Source organism: Megascapheus bottae, chromosome 20 (assembly GCF_031878675.1).
Source record: "Megascapheus bottae isolate mThoBot1 chromosome 20, mThoBot2.hap1, whole genome shotgun sequence".
Taxonomy (NCBI): domain Eukaryota; kingdom Metazoa; phylum Chordata; class Mammalia; order Rodentia; family Geomyidae; genus Megascapheus; species Megascapheus bottae.
In genome coordinates, this window is record NC_143528.1 from 34562535 (window position 1) to 34581391 (window position 18857).

Sequence of the window (18857 nt, forward strand, 5' to 3'; positions counted from 1 at the left end):
ATCATATTTCAAATGCCATGTTAACAAACAAGTATTCAAGAAGGGAATCTCTATATACAATCACTGGCACATAGCAACTAAAATTCAACTGATAGTTTGCATGTCATAGATACATATAGATCTATATAACATTATGCCTATAAAGTATATATCCCATCATAGATTTTATATCTATGTAGTTATATTTATATCTCCAAGACCGTGTCAATAACCTTGGGTACCTGAATATTGAGTCATTGCTCATGTACTGTTTGGATCTAACATCCACATATCAAGAATACCATGTGCCTTTTGTTCCTTTGGTCTTATCTCACTCAACATGATTTGCTCTAGTTTCATCCCCTTCCCAGTGAATGCCATTATTTTATCTTGTTGGTAGCTATGTAGAATTCCATTGTATAAACGTACCACATTTTTCATATCCATTCATCTGTAGTGGGGCTTCTGGGTTGTTTCCATCACTTGGCTAATGTGCACAGTGCAATGATGAACATAACTGAGCAGGTGTCCTTATCATATCCTGGATTATGATGCTCAGGGTCAGTGCCCTGGAGTGGTAGGGCTGGAGTGTAGGGAAGGTCTACTCTTAGTTTTTTGTGAAGCCTCCAAATTGCCTTCCAGAATGGCAGTACTAGTTTTCATTCCCACCAGCAGTGCAGTAGGGTTAGTCTTTCTCCATATTCCTGCCAGCACTTGTCATGAGTTCAGAATCTTGGCCATTCTAATTGGGGCAAGGTGGTATCTTAGGATTGCTTTTGTTTGCATTTCCTCTATGACCATGGATGATGATCATTTTCTCTCTTTTTTTGCCATTTTAACCTCTTCTTTTGATAAGTCTTTCTTTAGCTCCATTGCCCATTTAGTGATTGGTTTGTTGGGTTTGGGGAGGATTCATGTCTTGAGTTCCCTGAAGATATTGGATATTAACCATTTGTCTGATGTATTACTGGTAAATATCTTTTCCCAGTTGGTTGGCTGTCTTTCTACTAGCTGTCTTTTGAAGTTCATTTGAGCAGCAGAGCCACCCTTCTGCCATGCCCATGAGAAATTATGCCTCCTCTAATCCACTACTTGGACTGGGAATGATTCCCTTTAATCCCAGACATTTAGGAAGCAGAGGTAGGAGAATCACAGTTTGAGGCCAACCTAGGCAAAAGCATAAGACACTATCTAAAATAAAACCAAAAAAAAAAGCTAAGCACAAAAGGGCTAGGGTGTAGAATGCTCTAGACAAGCTCTGGGTTATTCCCTAGTAGTTGAAGGAGGAGCCCTCCTGTCTCGTCAGGACAGCATAGAGCTGTTCTGGTGGAGAGAACGCTTCATGGCTATTTGTTTCAGTTTGTCCATTTGTATAAGAAGGCCTGTTTGGGGGTCTATACAGACTTCTTTCCATAAGCTATTCCATTACAAAACTCTTCTAGATTTCTACTTCATGTCAGTATAATGCTGGGTCTTGTGGAGACAAGAAGAGGTTGAAGAAATGACTCATCTCCAGAAATATCAACTTTTCCAAGGTGACAAAACAAATACTGCCATTCAACCTGGTGTCTTATTAGGGTGTCATCATGGTTATCTTTACACATCAATGATCTTTGGATCTGAAAACTACACGATGAACCAATAACTATGTTTGTCTTTGGTTCTTGCATCTACTCTCACACACACGTGTGCACCACACTAAATGACTGAAATAAGAAGATAGTGTTTATTGTTGCCATGACTTTATGGGTCCTACATGTGTTTTGAAAACCAGTTGTCTGCAATAGAGGAATCTGAAGTGAAGAAGGCATGCTATGCTGTTTGTCATCATGGGGTGACTATAGAGGTTAGAGATGGGGTGACTCTGAGGTCAAGTTCCTTCTTGATCACTCCTTGGCTATCCCTCTTGGATTAAGAGACAGTGTGATGTGGTCACTGATCTCAGCCTGGTCAGAGCTTGGTCTGGTGCTCATTCCATCTCTGTATTGGTTGAATGACTTTTGGCTTATTGTCTCATTTTGCTTGTATTGTTGTTTCATATCTTTAAAATGGGGTTCATTTTTATACCTGATTAGAAAGAATGTATCTGCTTGCAAGCTCTAAATTTGTATGCAGAATCTCTAACTTTCAATATTTTAGAATATGACTGTGTGTGGAAATAGTGCCTTTAATGGGATAATTAAATTAAAATGAGTCATTAATGTGGGCCTTAATCCAGTATGGCTGATGTCCTTCTATAAAGATTAGGACACACACACACACACACACACACACACACACACACTCACACACCCCACATGGAAGACTAAGTGGGACACACAGAGAAGATACCATCTATAAGCCAAGGAGAGAGGCCTCAAGAGAAATCAACACTGCTGACACTTGATCTCGGGATTTTTAGCCTCCAGAATGGCAAAAAGATGAATTTCTGTTGTTTCAGCCACCCAGCCTGTGGTACTTTGTTATGGTGGCTGCTGCAGATTAATTCAGTGTCTAAACCCCCTGGCATAGAATCACAAGTGATCCTTGGAAGTGTAACAGATTGCCCTCATCTTCTTTCTTCTTTTGCTCCTCCACTTTTCGCCATGATCCTTCCTCCATTCTTTCCTCTTCTGCAGCTTACTGCTTCTCTCTAAAGACCCCCTCAGCTTCCTCCCATTTCTTCTCCTTGTCTTATTCTTTTACTTCCCCCAGACTACACAGAGGGAGAGCTGCAGTAGGGAAGTGATCAAAGGAGTATTTATGCCCACATAAAAGGGAAAAGGAAGACTGACATTTTCTCCAAGCTGCCCGGAGTCACAGAAGAATAACAATCAGGTGAAATGCTGAGCCGCTCGTGATGAATGTCTCTGTTAGGATTATGGAGTTTAACTGAATTGGAATGGGGAGAATAGGAGCGTTAGACTTTGTAATGTCTCATAAATACCTTTCATTTCACTAGCAAAACAAGAAACCGCTGTACAGGGAAGTCCTGTCTGTCCTTCCCCTTCATATAGCCTGGGATCCTGTAAAGCCTTTTGGCTTATGAACCTCCATTGTCTGACTTCCCACATTCAAATGATAGGGCAGGATGGGCAGGAGGTGACCCGGGTTGCCCTTGGAAAGTGCCCAGGCCCATCCTGCAGTTTCCTTATTTGGCAATCAGCTTGCCTTTCAGAAAATACACTTTTCTCCACAAGAAAAAAAAATGAGTGTAATCAGACTGCCTGGCAAAAGTGTTCTGAGATTTCTTGGATGAGAGACTCTGTGTAAACCCAGGGCACTGTTGTTTTCATACCTGACTGCTGGGCCAGGATAGCAGGGAAATAGGAAGGTGACGCTAGAAGGCGTCTTTGGTGGGCAGACTTCCAGCCTCTCAATCACACCTGACAGGGGCCCCAGAACATTCGACACAGAGCAGCCAGGGAAAAAGGCAGAAGTGAGCCAGATGGGCATTCAGGAAGAAATTCTGTAAGAAGTAAGAGTGAGTGTGTAAGGCCAGACAGGAGACAGCCACACCAATGCCAGGAAGAGCAACCGGCTGAGCCCACTGCTTCTCCCATGCTCTCTTTGCATTTGAAATAGCATTTGCACCCTCTTATCACTTCTGGATTTCAGATTATACAATTTCCAGAATCCCTTATTGGCAGGAGGGAGCCTAGATTAAGGGTTAAGGGAAGAATGAAAAGTAGAGAGGGAGGTGAGGAAGGGTTTCACTGTCTTTCAGAAATCAACGTTACAGACACATTGAGGCTCTCCCATCCATCAGCAGGATGCATGCTCCTTTGAAAAATCTTCCTGGTGTTTACAGGGAGCATGCATTCCTGGGTAATATTAGAACAAGCAAGGCAGAGTCTTAACAGCTTAGTGTGGGTCTCACAGGGTGGTAAAAAGTTAGCCCTGATCGTCTTTTTCCGTGATTGCTTGTTTGTGCCCAATGCAGAACATCACTTTGAGACAAGAAGAATGTGAGGGGCTTCCTGGCCCAGTGACAGAGACCTTTCTACACCTCTCATTCCTCAACCTGGGGCTTGAAGTGTTGCTGCAGGAAGCCACTTAATATGCACAAAGAAGGAGTCATAAAGCCCAAAGCCTGTGACATCTAACGTGAATGATGAAGGACAGTGGGGCACCCTGAGTAGAAGGCAAACTCCTGCGCCTCATTATGAATGAATGGCAGAGGCTCCACCTGGCATTGCAGCCAGAAGCTTCTTCCATGCTGGTATAGGTGTGTGCATGTTAGGGGGTCTTGCGCATGTGCAATCTGTTTACAAACACAAGAGAACACATACACATACACTGCCATCATGGGTGGCAGTTGAAAGTAGACTTGAGGATGGTGTAATCTATGAAAAGTGACTGCCATGGCTGCGTCCAATCAGAATTTTCCACTCTCAGAGAAAATCACCTTCTCAGCATTAAGAATAATTACAGAATCCACCCTCTGGCTTTGCTATTCCAGCTACCGCAGAAACTAAAGTTAATAGTATCAGCAGAAACAAAGTTAATAGTATCAGCTATCACAATAGGGCAAAACCTAGATACATCAGGCCATATAGGATGAGGCTAAATGAAAGGACCTTTAGGATATGGAAATAAGAGCCATACAATGAGTGATTGTTGTTCTTAATATACTATGTTATTTCTCATCTCTTTTGTTGTCCCTTGGTTATCTCATATTGTTACAGTATCTTATCTTGTTATCTGGAATATTGTATATATGTTTATTTGAAATAGGATAGGGAGGAGGGAAAACAGATGAAGGAAGGGGATGGGGGAGGGAAATGGGGAGTAAGACTTGAGAAAGGGTATCAATGTTTGTGAAGTAATGCACCTTCTGTCTGGTGAATAGAATGTAACCCTTCTATTAATTACAATAAAAAAAGCAAAAAAAATACTATCAGCAATCAATGGTCTTCAGTCATGCAATCTCATCTGGTGGCTGGAGGTTCCTGGTCTCTGCACATACTTGGATACACATAGACATCTTTCAGAACATCATTGCTCTCACAGCGGCAGGAAAATCCACCTCCATCCTCAACTCCTATTGGCTTTTTGTCAGAGAGGTTGACCTCTCCTTTCCAACAGATTTGTCTTCTCTGGAGAACTCTGGAAATGCGATCTTGGGTAAGGTCACAGGATGTTATGGGAAGAATTGCCTTGGGTGAGTGAGTCACCTGCTTATTTTAATTAAAGCCACAGGAAAGGCCCAATTGGCCAACTTCAACATCCCTATTCTTTCACACGGACCATGCATCTTCAAGCAAATGTCACTCTTGGTGGCACAGGATTGCATGCCAGTATTCTTTCAGTAAACACACTGAGGTGTTCACAATTTCTCTACCTCCTTGGAGTTTCTGAAAGGAAACGCCACCATTTTAACATATCATTAAATGACAGCCTTTCATGACCTCCACAGCAAGAATATTGAAATACTCTCCCTTAGCTCTGCTTTAACCTCAACCCCTAGTTTGTTGCACATTGACAATCAAGCTGAAACATTCATACGAAACTTTGCCAACGGGTAAAAGAAAACCAAGAAGAGATGTTCACAAAAAAACCAATATGGATTCAGACAATTTGGCTTACCAAGGGATGGCCCAATGCTGGAAAGTAATACTTTCTCATTACACAAGAAACTTGGGGGTGGGGTGGGGAACTAGATGCTTCAGGGAATTCTTACCTTTAAATCTGCTTATCTTTCACATCGTTTTAGATGAAAACACCAAAACAACATATAAGTCCTTGTTCTAAAGAATATTTCCTCATACCTGCCTGTACATAGAATTTGAGTTTAGAAAGAGATTCTGGGATCATCTAATAGAATGCTTTGTACATCCTGATGCTTTTCTGAATTACAGAGCTTGTTAAAAACAGAGACTACTGGGCCTAGCCTCAGGCATTCTATTCCAAATGCCTTGGGAGGGCACTGGGAATTCTTACTTTTAATAAGTACCTGAGATAGTGTTCCCTCTTGACATTTAAACATAGGCCAAATAAGGCTTTATGTGAGACATATTCAATTTCTTACTAACAAGATAAAAAAATTGGGCAGTACTTCTCTTGTTATTTCAGTCTGGTGTTCCAGAAGTAGATCTTACCAGTCTCCCAAGAACAAAAAGTCTCTGCTTCCAAAGGGAATGTTTCCTTATTTGTATGTGTACTAAAGAGTGTAATTCCAGGTTGGCAAAGAAAGTTCTAGGTAAGCACGTAGTACACTTTATTTAAAAGAGATGTGCACACATATCATTCTTATTATTTAGACCCACGGAAATACAAACTATTTCTAGGTGTTTCAGTTAAGTGCCATCGATTACCAAGGGATTTGGAAGCCAGACTTAGTGCAAGTTAGAAGAATGGACAGAACACAATGTTGGTATTAAAACCCTAAGTGCTCAGCTTAACTCTTTTGAGTTCCTTTACCTATGGCAAATTATTTCCCCCTTTTAAGCTCAGCCTGTGGCATGATACACACACACACACACACACACACACACACACACACACACACACACACATACATTATGCATCAACACATATTTAGATACTTCCCAGTCATAAGGGTGTACATCAAGGAAGGAAAAATCTATTTCTGTTTCCTCCACTGCTGTACTAAGTCTTTTCTTGACCAACAGATTCTCCGCTTGGGAGTAAATCTCTCAACTTAGATAGTAGCAGTACAAACAAAAATCAAGGAGGGCAGACTCCATGGATCTGCTGTGCAAGTTCATGGCTGATTTTCCTGACTAGACATTCGATGAGGAACCCCCTTATAACCATACAAGAAAAGTATGGGAGATAACAGAAACAAGCGATCCTACCTCCCTTCCTCATCTCTGAAGCCCAGAAGGTAAATTCTAATTCAATTTGCCATCACCAACCTCCTTCTTTTCCCACCCTATCCCCTCTTTGTTTTACTCTTCACCATCCTTAGAGTCTCTTCTTCCCTCCCTTCCTTCCTTCCTTCCTTCCTTCCTTCCTTCCTTCCTTCCTTCCTTCCTTCCTTCCTTTCTTCATTCTTTGCTTCTTTCCTTCCTTCCTGACATGATTCCTTTGGATTCTCTGTGCCTTTCCATTCTGTGTAAGCAGATGATTCTCTTGGTCTGGCTATCCCTGCAGCTTTACACATTGTTTGTTTGTTCATTCTCCTTTCTCCTCATCCTCAACTGCAGTCTCTGACATAGGAAACCAAGTTGAATACAGACCCCCAGGGTGGAATGAGGCATAGATTGAATGACAGTGTGTGTATGTCTGGAGATCTTACAGGACAACAGTCTCCAAGCTCTAAGTATCCTTTCCTCCTTGTGTCTTTAGACATAGAGATTCTACTTCTCCCTTCCCCATTGTTTCCTCTCTTCTCATTTCTCTTCACAGAAACTCAGCAAGTACACATTCCCCAACATTGTATTAATTCTACAAATTGCAGGCACAGGAAATAATTCATAGGGACAGAGAGTGGAAATAACTCATTCCCTAAAGTTACCAGCCATATTTCCCTGGATTCACTCAGGTACTAGCAAGAAGTTGTTGAGTTTCTCGGGAGAATCTGTTCCATTTAAAAACTCCATAGTGGTGTCTGCATCACTGCTGAATCTTGCCCATTGCTCAGCATTAAACATTTCAATCTCTTTTCTTTTATCGTAAGTGACCACTCCCAAACCCTCCCAGGCAGGTCAGGAGAGGCCTGAACGTCACTTATGGCTCAGTGCCTCTCAGAATAGAGATGCTGACTGTATGACTGACATACATAGGAAGTCAAATGCAAAGGCCAGTTGTCACAAAGATGTATCCAAGCAACCTTGATGCTAAGCAACAGATTAGAACTCATAGGTCTTGGTCTAATTCAGAGCCAGCTGCACAGAACTTGGCCTTAGTTGGTAGAAAGGCTTGATTTTTTATCAAGGAAGGGTTAGATGATGAGGAGAGAGGAAAAAGGGATGGAAGAAGGAAAAATGGAAGTAAGAAAGAGAAAGCAGATTTAAAGGGATTTTAATACATAGAAATTGGGTTCTAACTACATGGAATGCCATTTCTGAATGTCATTAAGGCCAACATCTAAATGGCTGGCCTGAGGGTTTTTAATTTTCAGAGTAAATGGCAATAGTTAAGCATTTGGAAACTTTTGGAACATGCTATTTGGCTGGTGACTACAACTTCTGGGATGTCAAAATTTTTCCCCAGATCTGGATCATCTGTGGTTCCAGAGTTAGTGTCCTCTTATTCCCAGAGGCCTGTGTGTGGCATACACAGAGGGAGGGCTGTGAGGGTCCTGGCACAGAGATAGGGATGCGACATTGGGGCAGAAAATGGATAAGAAGGGGCTGTAGGTGGAGGAGAGAGATGTGATGATCAGGTCAAGATGGATGGATGGTCTGTGTTATGGTAAAAATCAAGTAGCTGCTGGATTTCTACATTCCCACAAATGTTGTTAGGAAAGAGAATGACCACAAATTATTTTCTGACCATGAGACAAAGTGATACAACAAACATGGATCCCACCAAGCCTAGATCAGGATCGGGGGACACTGACTGGCTGTCAAGCTAGGTTAATTCAGTGGCAGACTGAGTGACTTACGGTCTTGAGGTGCAGGCATCTTCTGGCATCCAAGTCTCCATCTCAGTACCTCTTCTACTTCTGACTCTACCTCCCTCACTCACTCCTTCATCTGGATTTCTCATGCTCCTGCTACAAGCCTTTCACTGTCCTACCTCCTCCTGGCCGCTGAGAGTAGCTGCAGTGTGGCAGATCTCACGTGGGCACTTACTAAAACCGCCTCACACACACTGATAGGATGATCAGGTGCCATTCCAGAGGACTTGGAATGGGGTCATTTAGAACTGTCATTCCCCTTTTCTACAGCAATTTGTCTGTATCTGTTGTTGTCAGCCATCAGAACCTCTCAGAGTCAAAGGGAGTTATCGGAGCCTCAGAAACACTTGGCATATGGCTACCAAGGTCTGTGCCCACCAGCCATACTTCATCCCAGATTGAGATCTATCATCATCAGCCAAACTTCCAATTCTGCATTTTACAAATCTCGGGCTTTTGTGGTTTGTCTCCTCCCCAGGGTGATTCCCAGGCACAGCTCTGCCTGGAAAGTACCAGGTGCATTTGGTCTGCCGTTGATGAGATGTCTCTTTTTGTTTGGCTTTTAAAATCCAGAGAAAAAGGCCACTGGGAACAAGCCCAGTGTAAGTGCCAGATGAAGGTATGTATTCTGAAACAGTGAGATGTGTGTGTGTGTGTGTGTGTGTGTGTGTGTGTGTGTGTGTGTGTGGTATAATGACAAATATAGATTTTTAAGGATGTATAGCACATACACACACACACATACACACAGGCAAAGAAACAGATATTTGGGGGGGGGGGAATATATCCTGCCATCTGCAAGTTGCAGAACCAGATGAAATGCCTTTCATTTTTAGTAGAAACCTAATATTTAAGTATAATGGGCATTTGTTGTTGACTGAACCCTATTCAAATGTTGGCAGATCTCCATTTTCTTACAGGATTCTCCTCTCACCAAAACCTACTCTCCTCTACCAATTTTAGTCTTCCTTTCAGTTACAAATTTGTTTCTTGCTGCCATTAACCAGACACACATAATCACTGTGAATTGGCAGCAGAGAGCTGTTTACTCTCTTGAGGAGTCTTTCTGGTGAAGAGTGGGACAAGTACAGGAACTGCAGAAGCCACATCTATATCCATGGGCAAAATGACATTATGACTTATGTCCAATTTCTGAGACAAATTAAGGGTAAATCATTGTGTTTAATGCTGAGGGCTGGTAGTTATGTTTTCCTAGATCATCTCGGTGATTTGATTTGGAGCTGTGTTCTTTTCTTCAGATCTACTGGAGAGTTTGTGACCCACCCCCAATTGCTTTTGGGTGGATTATTCTTCTGTTAAAACAACTAAGATTGCTTTCTGTTGCTTGCAATTAAGAACAATAATTGATGTGTAAATTTGGATCAGAACCAAGATAATAGCACCTCAGGGACATGGAAGGCAAGCCTCGATTTGATTATCCAGCTTCAATAATCTTGAAGACCATAAATATTCAAGTCCAATTTCAAGCTAGTATTCTAATAGTAGCTTTTTGGTACCAAAAAGCTTACCAAATTATCATCAGTGGTATTCTTCACTACTTCCTCCATTAAAGGCAACACAGGACATGAGAATTGAATCAATGATGGGAGAGCAAGATTTTTGAGGTCATATTTTCTTCTCCTATCTTTCACTGAAACAGCCAAGGCAGATTTGGAAGGAACTATGGCTTGGGGAACTAAAATAATCCAGTATATCCAATAATATAAAATGGTTATCCATCTTCAATTATTCTAAATGTTAACAACTTTGACTTGCTGTTTAGTTATTATAACCCTAGAGAGTTAAGATTTTCATGACAGTTGGAACTAGATTTCTAAGCTTAAACTGTGGTCTGAAAAAAAAAACCCAAGAACTTTCGGGAAATATAGCAAAAGATTCTCCAACTCCTTCCATATTTAAGGCTGAGGCAAGCAAAATCATGAGCAAAATTTCATCCTGTTAGTCGCAAGTATTCACAGCTTCATTACATTTCTCAGATGAAAGGAGAGACATTAGTTAGCAAAGAGGGACACTGTAAAATTACAGTGATGGATAAGAGGATTTGACAACTCTTACCCCAATAAAAAACAAGCTTGTCTTTTCAGTTTTGCCTATAATGAGTAAATAGCCTTGCAAGAAAAAGTCACTTATTTTGATTACCACCCTTACTCTTTTTTTTCTAAAGCAGATACTTATAACTTGAGCCACATGTCAGTTGCCTCTAGAAACTCATGGAATAAAGGTCATTATATTGAAAAGTCTTGCTGGTTTTTTTTTTTTTTTGCCAGTCCTGGACTTAAGCTCAGGGCCTGAGCACTGTCCTTGGATTTTTCTCAAGGCTAGAACTCTACCACTTGAGCCTCAGCACCACTTCTGGCATTTTTCTAAGTATGTGGTACCAAGGAATCAAACCCAAATCTTCGTGCATGCTAGGCAAGCACTCTACCACTAGGCCAAACTCCCAGCCCCAAGTCTTGCTGTTTTTTATTATAACAATGCCATAAACCTGCAGAAACCACAAAAATAGTACCATCATCAAATTTTATGATATATTGAGGTGATATGGTGAAATAAAATATTAAATTCCTCAATAATTGCCAGTACCCTGTGAACCCCCATATCACTCCTTTTGGGGGGTTTGACTATGTGACTTTAGTCCATGGAATATGTTTGCTAGATAATGATTGTGTGATTTGGCTTAGATCTCTGCTTCTAGAATTCACCTAGAAAATGCATATCCCAGGCACCTACTGGTCTCTGAAAATGCAGAAACATTTAAGGGAAATCGCAGATTACCCTTCAGTTAAAGTTTTATGAGGCTAGACTTTGTGTCCCAGCACTACAACTATACTAGCTGTATTTTTATCAGCCTGCCATTTTGGCTACCTTTTAATCACTACAGAAATAGTTGACTAATATAAGTCTTGTCCCTACTTTAGTCCCTGTTTATCCAATATAAAATGTGGAGGATAGGACAGTGAATTAGTGAATGCGCAATCAGCCTCCAGTAGGAACTGTTGGTTCAGATGTGTTTCCTTTTTGGAGCAAATTAACACCATCTCTGTATACTGTGGGATCTGGAAAAATACTTTTATGTGTATTTCAATGACACATTAGGAACAAAACAGAACCAAAATTAAAAGTTTGACTTCCTGTAGCAAGGATAGCAATATACCCTTAGGGTTTTTGCTCAGGGTTGTAGTAACTCTGGCTGAACATAAGAATTCAGTCCTCAGGTAACTTGCTAATCTTCATATGGAATATTTATGTGGTCTACTACATTGATGGTACTAGGCTGAAAGGAAGCACACAACTTCAAAAGATACCTGTGTCTCAGAGCAATGAGAAGAAATGTCATGATAATGCAGTCACTTGCCAGCCTCAGTCAGAGTCATGAGAGATAACCCTCCAATGCAGGGAACAAGCTGTCATCTTCACTGCTCCTATCTTTAGGAGAGACATACAATGCCTGGAGGGATAGATACCATATAAGCTATTTTGGTATAATGGTGTCACCCAATCTCATGACAATCTTAGATGGTCCTCAAGGTTATGAACATTGAGTGGCAAGCAGCATTTCTACTTGGTTATTCATAGATCCAAGAAGATTAAAGTGTCAGAGATAGATATGGATGCTTTAGGGATTCAACAACAGGGCTTAAAAGCAAAATGTCATATTTGGCATTGAGGATTTGGGAACTATTTCATGCTTCTATTTTCCCTAGCAAATATTTTCCATTCTTCTGTAGGGAAATGTGTTTTGGCTTGCTAAAGGAGCCCGTAAGTCACCTGATAATATGCCCATCATAAACAAAGCCTTGCCTGATCCATTCAACCATATATTCCTGTGAGGCTGCATAACTCCAAAATCAAAAAGAGATGCTATATATATTGGTTAAATTACTTCTGCATGAGAATATAATTTAGTTAAAAATGTTTCCTATATCTTCTGGGTATCGACTGTCAGACTGAACCCTTCCTCTACATAAGCAGCTAAAGTCTTCTAAAGAGGAAAAAAAAGACTAGTTGCTTATGTATCCCTCAAAAAGTGATATACTATAGTATTTGAGCCTTAATAAGAGATTGGGTCTGGTAGGTAATGGCCAAGTAAAAAAAATCTCTAAACCATTCACCTTGTGGGCTAGGGAAATAGGAGAGAAGCTAGTAGGTCGTATCAAATGGGTAGTGTCAAAAAATGCAAGAATTCCTAGCCCTATAGTACATTGTTCAAGTATTAAATACAGCAAGGGTGGTTTTTGAAAAATATTTTTATTATCATTAAGTAGTTGTATATTAACTAGCTGTACACCAAAGCAGTTTATGGATACAATGTGTCTTGATCAATGTGACCCCTTTCAACATTCTCATTCACTCCTCCCAACCCACCCCTTTTCTCACTTTGATTAATGTTTTAGAATATATATTAAATGGTTAAGTCCTTTAAAGCAGCCATTTATATATATTGCTCTGTATTACAGCAAGCCTTTACTGAGCATATGTTATAAATTTGTGAGAGACAGAAATTATAGAGACGAAATGTCCTGTATTGTCCTTAAAAATAGTCATTATTGCCCCACTATAACTAGAGTTTTAACAAATGATTCATTCATTGAAGATTGCTTTACCAAAAGTCGTGTATATATTGGTTGTGGTTAAAAAAGATATTTCTATTTGTGTGTGTGTGTGTGTGTGTGTGTGTGTGTGTGTGTGTGTGTGTGTGTGTGTAAATAGAATACAGAAATATTAAAACAGCCACCTCTCCAAAAACATTGCCATTTTCTGGAAAGAGCCTGACCTCTACAAAGCATATTTCCTCAAGTCTTGGTTATGTATGTCTAAATTTGGAGATTAGAGGATATAGTTGCTTTAAATAAAGGAAATAACTAAGCTATGTGATTAAATTCAATTCAACCAATCTTTACAATTATATATATATATATATATATTTGCCAGTCCTGGGCTTGAGCTCAGGGCCTGAGCACTGTCCTTGGACTTTCTCAAGGCTAGAGCACTACCAGATGAGCCTCAGCACCACTTCCGGCTTTTTTTATGTATGTGGTACTAAGGAATAGAACCCGGGTCTTCATGCATGCTAGGCAAGCACTTTAACCACTAGGCCAAACTCCCGGCCCTACAATTATATATCTTTAAGCTGTCTTGGGACTTTGGCTGTTGACGTAAGACAGTTACAGAACAAACTATGATGTACATATTTAAGACAGAAGAAAGAGTGCCGAAATAGCAAGTATGCTGCATGTACTTATGTATGTTTATGTCTTTATGTGTGCATGCATGATGCATGTGCCTCTTTTTGTATCATTATTTTCTTTTTTAGTTCCTTTTAAAATTGGATTCAAATATCTATACAAGGGAGCCTCAATATAACGTCAATTTATGAACATAATGCATCTTTACTAGTTTCCCCTCTTCCATCCCACCTCCCACCCCACCCCATATATCCCAGTTCCAACTGGTCCTTTAAGTTTTCTGGCCCTCACACACATTTAATCTAGAAAGAGTTAAGGCAACTTTATAAGTATGTATCTATAACAGAGGAAACCAAATATAAAATATTCAAATGAGAAAGATGATAGAAAATACCAAATCAGCAATAAGATGTCACAAAAGTTCAGTCCCCTGGACACATTTTATATTTAGAAGCAAAAAGAAAATTTAACTTGAAACTACTTTTAAAAAGCAGAAAAAATATGCTGTTTTAAGTAAAGCAAAGAGTAGGCTAGAGGAGCAGAAACTAATATTTATTCAGTAATGATTCCATTTAATCCCAATTTAAAGTCTACAGAAAAGATGTTGATGTGGTGGCTCATGCCTGTAATCCTAGCTACTCAGGAAGCTGAGGTCTGAGTATTGTGGTTCAAAGCCAGCCAGAGTACTAAAGACCATGAGATTCTCCAATCAACACTAGAAAATGGGAAGTGAGGGTTGGCTCAAGGGTAGGGCAGTAGCCTTGAGCTGAAGAGTTCAGGGACAACACCCAGGTTGAGTTCAAGCCCCATGACCCACAAAAAAAAAAAAGAAAGAAAAGATGTTGATTTCTATTCTAGATGAATAAAATGTGTAGGATGTAGTTTAAAATGTTAAGTTTGTACATGTATATAAGACTAAGGACAGTACTGTTTCTATTATAACACAAATGAACTTGGGTTTTAAATTCTGCCTAGGAAAGTGCTGAATTGGAAAAAACAAGTGGTTGTTGGCCAGAGAGAGACGTTCTCCATTAGTACTAATGCACTTTGCCAATGCTAGAGACTGGATGAGCTCAGAAACCCCATTCGATTGATTGTCCACCATAGTAGTGCCCTTTTGTGGTCATCAGAGGATGGAAGATAGTATTGCCACAGCTACTCCTTAACAAACATGCAGCCATCTTGACGGAGGGAAGGAAAGGCAACAAGTATTTTCACAGAAAGTTCAAGGTGAGCAAATCAAAAGAAGGCGATCAAAATACTGAAAAAGGAGGATGGCAAGGTGTAAACATGGAAAAGTCTTTCTCTTCCATTTATTAGTAATTACTAGCCTCCTTGGCAGGGAATTACCCTCTATTAATTAACTTTATTTATTGCTGTTGGCAGAGTGACGATACAGTAAATCAAGCAATTAGCAAACTTCCATATTACACTGAGAAGAGAGGTAACAAGATGTGAAGCATATTTGCTTCTGGCTTAATGTTCCACCCATTTCTCTTTTCAGGGTTTTGATTTTTGCACTATTGTGGGAATTTGGTCAGCACAGGGAGAATGTTCACAGGGAAGATTTGGGCATCAGTGGGAGAAGCCAAACTCCTTAAGTGAGTTATTGAGAATAAGATGAGGAAACTACCTGCTGAAGCAGAAAATGAGGAATTATCTCAATGACTCCATTACTTTGTTTAGGAAGGCCCACATTATGGTTCCAATTTCTCATAGAAGTTGGAATGTCCAAAAATTCTTTGTTAGGTTTCTTAAGAGCTACAGAAGAACTGGGATCAAATAGAGACAGATATTAATATAAGAAGAAAGGCATTCTCATCTTCTGGAAGAACTCTCCCAGTTGAATGCTATTTACTGAAGTCCCTGGCTCATCTGGCATTATAGTTGGATTTCTTCAGCTCGGTGTAAATGGCTATTTCTTCCCTGTTGGTCCTGCCTGGCTTTTAGTGGATGGCCTTTCATGATTCCCTTTGCTCATCCAGTGTCACTTTCTACCTTCCCTGGCCTCCAGCTGATGCCTCTTGATTTCATTTTCAACATACTTGACGATAAGGTCTAAAATCAATCTGACAAAAATATTGACTTGAAAACCAGTATCCCTGAGATGAGTGGGAATCCTGTCTACTGGCTGACGCATACTAAGGGGGAAAGATGGGAAAGATTGTAAGATAGAAGATGATGTTTCCACCTGAGAATCAGCTCTCTGACAGTTCTCACTTCTTTGGTTTCCATTCTAACCCATGGTTGCCTAACTCCAGACTCTGCCTACATGATCTTATTACCAACCCTTCTTCCAAGTTTCCATTAAGAGAATAATGAATAAATAGGATACATTTGTATCTTGAATATATCTTTCTTTCTTATTTCTTATCTTTTTGATAGATTTTTTTGTAGTTTTTAATTGGTGACAGATTACATATTTTTAAATACCTAAACCTGTGTTATTGTTATTTTCTCAAATTTGAGTCATTGTCACTGGAGAATGTCATGTTGACATTTTCACCCATCCTAAACTAAGTTTCAAAAGCACTAAAAATGATGGTTTACATTGAAGTTTGGCATTAATATATACTGCTTTCTGCCCTAAATATTGATTTATCTCATATAAAAACCATGACTAGCTAAGCACCAGTGGCTCATGTCTATAACCCTAGCTACTTAGGAGGCTGAGAGTAGAGAACTGTAGTTCAAAGCCAGCCCAAGCACAACAGCTGGAAGTGGTGCTGTGGCTGAAAAAGGTAAAACACTAGCCTTGAGCTGAATTGCTCAGGGAAAGTGCCCAAGCCCAGAGCTCAAGTCCCATGACCCACAAAAAATGGCAGTCTTGTTTAAAAAGTTCCTTTGAAGTATTTACTCATCAGTACTAATTTTTCTTACTTTTCTCTTCTTTATCTTCATAATATCATAATATTAAAACTTTCTTTAGCATGCAGGCTACTCTATAAATCAGTGTCTTCATTAAATAGATTGTATGTTTTACTTTTGAAAGTTCAGTCTTAATTTATCCTAACCTATCCAGTTTTGCATGCTGTGAATAGCATCGCTTCCCCCAATGTCTATCATTACATGGACTATGTTTATGTGAAAGGTCAAAAGCAAAAATAATTACAGTATACTATGTGGACATAGTATCCATATATTATATAGGGAAGTCAAGAAGTTGCAAGGATCTTTGGAGGTTAATGTTATCAAGGTAATTTCATTTAAATCACTTCCCTTAACTTGATGTTTCTATCTACATTCTACAACATGCCCACTGTGGCTGAAATTACATAACTTACTACACTTTTAAGCTTCTCAAAATTGTTTTTCCATCTTTACGCATCTTGAATTGTCAGAATGAAAAATGAACAGGTGGTATGTTGGTGGGCCTTTCAGGATTGAATTTGGGAACATTGTTCCTTCCTTCTCTATCCTTTTGGTGATCTTTGTTAATACAATTTTCCCTATTATATGATTTTTAGTACAGTTCCTTCTTTGCTTCAAAGTAGTCATTTTAGTGTGGCTGGGGACTGAACTCCAAGTCTTGTGGATGCTAAGGGAACACTGTCACGTAAGCAGATCTTAATTCCATGTCTGCTTTTTATGAAATGTTTTACATGCCTAAATTCCTCTTGAACAACATTTACAATTTTAAGTTTTGATTCTCTTTTAGTAGTTGAAGGATTTCTAAGTGTCTCATTCTTGGAGTCTGATTTTTGTTCAGCATAGTAATGCTGTCTTTGAGTATATTTTTTTTTACTAGAGATGTATAGGTGTTACATTTTCTGGGCACTTGCCTATCTGCCTAGAAAGCTACAGAGACTTTAAAATCATAGCTTAATAAACTCCTACCCTTTATAACTCAAACTCTGGTTTGAGTACTAACCAAGAAGAGTTCTGAGGCCAGTATGAAGCTTTACCTTTTTTTGAAAATATCTAAATTAAGGTTTTTTTCAGGGGGAAGGGGCACATAAAGAAAAGAGAATGCCTCTGACAAACTTAAAACAAATAGGATTTATGGAAAGATTATATGGTGGAATTGAAGAGTTGAAATGCAAGCCTTAGGAAGGACAGGAATCAAGATAATCACAGATACTTCCTAGATTCCTGGAATGATGTTACTGGAGTTATTAAACATAGCTTGATATTTCTATATCAGTTTCCCACTTCCAGGAGAGAAAGGGAAATCGGTATCCTACAGAGTACCATGAAGCTTTGGCCAGGATGTTGAATTCCAAGAGGCAGAAGATTTGACAATGCCAGGTGGGGACTGCATGAAGAGTTAGGGACCTAGCATGATTAGTGGTTCTTGGAGAAACCCTATTTATTTTTTTCTGCAAGAAATAATTGAACTTTCCCTTATCTGTATTATTTAAAAAATCCAGACTAAGTTTAGAATTCCAGATTTTCCTTCAACATTAAACAACTTTCTTTTAGCACACTAGGTCTCTTGTTTTTACTTTCTTGTCTCTTCTGCAACCCCAGGATTTCTTCAGTTACTGTATTGGTAATCTTGGTGGTGGTAAAGGGTTTTTTGTTGTTGCTGTTATACTCTGAGGCACTCATGGTTGTCTTCTAATTAAATAAACGTCTGCCAAGTCAATTTCTATCTCATGAGATCCCAAAGAAAGACTTTTACAAAAGTAGACTCTTACAAAAATTTTTGGAATTATTTCACATCTACAGAAAAGTTGCAGAAAGAACTCATAACTCATAAAATTCTCATACAAGCTCACATACTTCCCATAAGCCCTTGCTTAGCTCTAGGTTAAGGTCAATATTTTACATTAACATGGTGCATTTGCTGTACTCTAAAACCAGTATTGTCAAATCTTTTAGTTTTCTATTGTTGCTGTAACAAATTATCACCAATTTTTTCCCCCTTGTATGGTTCTGGAGGTTCTACATCTAACATGAAGTGGTGAATCTTTGTTTCCTTATATCACAATACAGGTCCTTAAGTTCCCATCTCCTCAGCTTACAGGTGCACTGTCATTTCCTTGTCTCTTAGCCCCTATTTCCTTCTTCAAAGCACAACACTTCAACCACTGTTTCCATTGTCTTAAGTCCTTCCTCTGATTTTGACTGCTTTGCCTCCTACTTGTAAGGTCCTTTGT

General features: G+C 39.5%; 1 long non-coding RNA gene across 1 annotated transcript; it reads left to right on the forward strand.

Annotated features, from left to right (window-relative positions):
- Positions 1-7801: 7801 nt before the first annotated feature.
- On the forward strand, positions 7802-14987 carry LOC150049385 (uncharacterized). Its single transcript, XR_016538997.1, has 3 exons — positions 7802-7916; positions 9027-9167; positions 14731-14987. It is a non-coding gene; the product is annotated as an uncharacterized LOC150049385 (long non-coding RNA).
- The last annotated feature ends 3870 nt before the right edge of the window (positions 14988-18857 follow it).